The 5,000-nt window shown below is 51.7% G+C and overlaps 1 non-coding gene across 1 annotated transcript in view; it reads right to left on the bottom strand.

Annotated features, from left to right (window-relative positions):
• The window catches only part of LOC124575323, a 1,910-nt gene extending 1,377 nt beyond the window's left edge, over window positions 1-533 (bottom strand). Inside the window, exon 1 of the ribosomal RNA XR_006972415.1 lies at window positions 1-533. This exon is cut by the window's left edge and continues 1,377 nt beyond it. This is a non-coding gene — a ribosomal RNA (small subunit ribosomal RNA).
• Between the last annotated feature and the right edge of the window lie 4,467 nt (window positions 534-5,000).

Consider the following 5,000-nt stretch of genomic DNA (forward strand, 5'->3'; position numbering starts at 1 on the left):
TCATTCCGATTACGGGGCCTCGGATGAGTCCCGTATCGTTATTTTTCGTCACTACCTCCCCGTGCCGGGAGTGGGTAATTTGCGCGCCTGCTGCCTTCCTTGGATGTGGTAGCCGTTTCTCAGGCTCCCTCTCCGGAATCGAACCCTGATTCCCCGTTACCCGTTACAACCATGGTAGGCGCAGAACCTACCATCGACAGTTGATAAGGCAGACATTTGAAAGATGCGTCGCCGGTACGAGGACCGTGCGATCAGCCCAAAGTTATTCAGAGTCACCAAGGCAAACGGACCGGACGAGCCGACCGATTGGTTTTGATCTAATAAAAGCGTCCCTTCCATCTCTGGTCGGGACTCTGTTTGCATGTATTAGCTCTAGAATTACCACAGTTATCCAAGTAACGTGGGTACGATCTAAGGAACCATAACTGATTTAATGAGCCATTCGCGGTTTCACCTTAATGCGGCTTGTACTGAGACATGCATGGCTTAATCTTTGAGACAAGCATATGACTACTGGCAGGATCAACCAGGGAGCTGCGTCAACTAGAGCTGAGCAGCCGGCCGCCCGGGAGTGTGTCCCGGGGGGCCCGCGCGAACACGCAAGCGTCCGCTCAATTATTCTGCAAACAGGAGGAGGCTGAGCTCCCCTGCACGATACACCTCGAAACCCTCTCAGGTCCCGGCGGCGCGCAGCGCCGTCCTAAGTACTTGGTCGGGTTCGAGAGAGGCGCAATCGCCCGGAGTTTGGCGAGTAGACGCTTTAGGTGCGACCACCCGTGCTCCCAACTGAGCTTGCCGCTGCCGACAGAGGCCCGGGAGCGTGCTGTCGTGGCATTGCCGGCGGGAGACAACACGCGCCACCTACGGTGGCCGGCAGCTCCAACGCCAGCGCCACAGAAGGACAAAAGCCCCACTTGGGTGCCGAAGCGAACTCTCCCAGCACAGCGCACGCGCCAACACGTCCGCACAGCTGCGATACAAACCACCTGCGAGAACCGCAGAGGCGACCGAGCAGCAGACGGCGTCGCGGCGCCGAGCGCCGGGCGGCGGCGCATCCTCAGCGCACACAGTCCTCAATCGGACCAGCACACTGCAGATGTCCACCGCGCTTCGCACCGGGCCCGCGAGGACCTACTTTGGCCGCACGGCGCCGCGTGCAGGGTGCGCCGGCGCGCAGCTGCGCCGCCTGCCGCCTCCGTCGGCCGGCGCGCCTGCCACTGGCCGCCCCCACCAGCCGGCTGTAGCGCGTGCGCCCACGCACCGCGCGGCCAGCACGCCGGGAGGCCCCCCCTCACCGGCCGGGGACGGTCCCACCCAGCCACCGCCGCGTATCGCTTCACACCCACATGCCATTCACGTTCGTGGGCATGGTGGGTATCGCTGAAACAACCGGTTGGTAGCTCAACCGATCGTCGCCATCACTGATTCACCTCTAGCGAGAACAACCGCACCACAACGGTTTACCAGTTGTTCATTTGCGTAACGTCACCAGCAAACGTAGACGTCCATCGCCATTTGCAAATTCAACGATTGTTGCATGCCTGTGTCAGGTGTCACGACACACTATGTCTGCCCACATACACGCAACAACATGTGCACGCTTCGCGAACACGTGGAAGGTGGCCCCCGTACGTATGCGATGTCCATTGCGCGAACGACTGTCAACCGGCCTCTGTCGCATGTCGCAGATGTGGAACGCAGTGCACCATGCTGTCACGGTGTGTGAGAAGAGACGACTACGTCTGACAACACGCGCCACTACATCAACAGACGGCTCATGCTGATCGCCATCCAGGGCATACCACACTGCAATCCGGCTCTTATAGGGAGACGACACATAGCTGAGTGCACAACAGTTGGACCGCATGGTTCGCCGTTGTTGGCGCAGTCGTTGTACGGTCACATGTACCACGATGTATCATTCAGTACATGAGGACCAATGTGCAGTACAGTGTGTGATTTGGACGTACAACATCAGCGGACAGTTGACACAGGCCGTACCACAGCGTAGGCTAAGTGCTTCGCCATGCGAATGCCAATGAACAACTGCGAAGGGCATTGAGCATGTACGTCCTGCTGCCATCCACATTACAGTGTATCGCTGCAAGGTGTTTAACATGAAGCGATACACTGGGGACCAGGCAGTGCGAGTAGCAAACTATATTGCGGGGGTTGCAGTTAGGCAACACTACACTAATTTAACGCGTCGTATGACAATTACAGAGCGGGTTAAGGCCCAACGTGTGTTGGGTTAAGGCCCAACGTGTGTTGGGTTAAGGCCCAACGTGTGTTGGGTTAAGGCCCAACGTGTGTTGGGTTAAGGCCCAACGTGTGTTGGGTTAAGGCCCAACGTGTGTTGGGTTAAGGCCCAACGTGTGTTGGGTTAAGGCCCAACGTGTGTTGGGTTAAGGCCCAACGTGTGTTGGGTTAAGGCCCAACGTGTGTTGGGTTAAGGCCCAACGTGTGTTGGGTTAAGGCCCAACGTGGGTTGGGTTAAGGCGCAACGTGGGTTGGGTTAAGGCCCAACGTGGGTTGGGTTAAGGCGCAACGTGGGTTGGGTTAAGGCGCAACGTGGGTTGGGTTAAGGCGCAACGTGGGTTAGGTTAAGGCGCAACGTGGGTTAGGTTAAGGCGCAACGTAGGTTAGGTTAAGGCGCAATATAGGTTAGGTTAAGGCGCAATATAGGTTAGGTTAAGGCGCAATATAGGTTAGGTTAAGGCGCAATATAGGTTAGGTTAAGGCGCAATATAGGTTAGGTTAAGGCGCAACGTAGGTTAGGTTAAGGCGCAACATAGGTTAGGTTAAGGCGCAACATGGGTTAGGTTAAGGCGCAACATGGGTTAGGTTAAGGCGCAATATAGGTTAGGTTAAGGCACAATATGGGTTAGGTTAAGGCACAATATGGGTTAGGTTAAGGCACAATATGGGTTAGGTTAAGGCACAATATGGGTTAGGTTAAGGCACAATATGGGTTAGGTTAAGGCACAATATGGGTTAGGTTAAGGCACAATATGGGTTAGGTTAAGGCACAATATGGGTTAGGTTAAGGCACAATATGGGTTAGGTTAAGGCACAATATGGGTTAGGTTAAGGCACAATATGGGTTAGGTTAAGGCACAATATGGGTTAGGTTAAGGCACAATATGGGTTAGGTTAAGGCACAATATGGGTTAGGTTAAGGCACAATATGGGTTAGGTTAAGGCACAATATGGGTTAGGTTAAGGCACAATATGGGTTAGGTTAAGGCACAATATGGGTTAGGTTAAGGCACAATATGGGTTAGGTTAAGGCACAATATGGGTTAGGTTAAGGCACAATATGGGTTAGGTTAAGGCACAATATGGGTTAGGTTAAGGCACAATATGGGTTAGGTTAAGGCACAATATGGGTTAGGTTAAGGCACAATATGGGTTAGGTTAAGGCACAATATGGGTTAGGTTAAGGCACAATATGGGTTAGGTTAAGGCACAATATGGGTTAGGTTAAGGCACAATGTGGGTTAGGTTAAGGCACAACGTGGGTTAGGTTAAGGCACAACGTGGGTTAGGTTAAGGCACAACGTGGGTTAGGTTAAGGCACAACGTGGGTTAGGTTAAGGCACAACGTGGGTTAGGTTAAGGCACAACGTGGGTTAGGTTAAGGCACAACGTGGGTTAGGTTAAGGCACAACGTGGGTTAGGTTAAGGCACAACGTGGGTTAGGTTAAGGCACAATACGGGTTAGGTTAAGGCACAATACGGGTTAGGTTAAGGCACAATACGGGTTAGGTTAAGGCACAATACGGGTTAGGTTAAGGCACAATACGGGTTAGGTTAAGGCACAATACGGGTTAGGTTAAGGCACAATACGGGTTAGGTTAAGGCACAATACGGGTTAGGTTAAGGCACAATACGGGTTAGGTTAAGGCACAATACGGGTTAGGTTAAGGCACAATACGGGTTAGGTTAAGGCACAATACGGGTTAGGTTAAGGCACAATACGGGTTAGGTTAAGGCACAATACGGGTTAGGTTAAGGCACAATACGGGTTAGGTTAAGGCACAATACGGGTTAGGTTAAGGCACAATACGGGTTAGGTTAAGGCACAATACGGGTTAGGTTAAGGCACAATATGGGTTAGGTTAAGGCACAATATGGGTTAGGTTAAGGCACAATATGGGTTAGGTTAAGGCACAATATGGGTTAGGTTAAGGCACAATATGGGTTAGGTTAAGGCACAATATGGGTTAGGTTAAGGCACAATATGGGTTAGGTTAAGGCACAATATGGGTTAGGTTAAGGCACAATATGGGTTAGGTTAAGGCACAATATGGGTTAGGTTAAGGCACAATATGGGTTAGGTTAAGGCACAATATGGGTTAGGTTAAGGCACAATATGGGTTAGGTTAAGGCACAATATGGGTTAGGTTAAGGCACAACGTGGGTTAGGTTAAGGCACAACGTGGGTTAGGTTAAGGCACAACGTGGGTTAGGTTAAGGCACAACGTGGGTTAGGTTAAGGCACAACGTGGGTTAGGTTAAGGCACAACGTGGGTTAGGTTAAGGCACAACGTGGGTTAGGTTAAGGCACAACGTGGGTTAGGTTAAGGCACAACGTGGGTTAGGTTAAGGCACAATACGGGTTAGGTTAAGGCACAATACGGGTTAGGTTAAGGCACAATACGGGTTAGGTTAAGGCACAATACGGGTTAGGTTAAGGCACAATACGGGTTAGGTTAAGGCACAATACGGGTTAGGTTAAGGCACAATACGGGTTAGGTTAAGGCACAATACGGGTTAGGTTAAGGCACAATACGGGTTAGGTTAAGGCACAATACGGGTTAGGTTAAGGCACAATACGGGTTAGGTTAAGGCACAACGTGGGTTAGGTTAAGGCACAACGTGGGTTAGGTTAAGGCACAACGTGGGTTAGGTTAAGGCACAACGTGGGTTAGGTTAAGGCACAACGTGGGTTAGGTTAAGGCACAACGTGGGTTAGGTTAAGGCACAACGTGGGTTAG

The sequence above is a fragment of the Schistocerca americana genome, unplaced genomic scaffold, assembly GCF_021461395.2.
Source record: "Schistocerca americana isolate TAMUIC-IGC-003095 unplaced genomic scaffold, iqSchAmer2.1 HiC_scaffold_236, whole genome shotgun sequence".
NCBI classification, from domain to species: domain Eukaryota; kingdom Metazoa; phylum Arthropoda; class Insecta; order Orthoptera; family Acrididae; genus Schistocerca; species Schistocerca americana.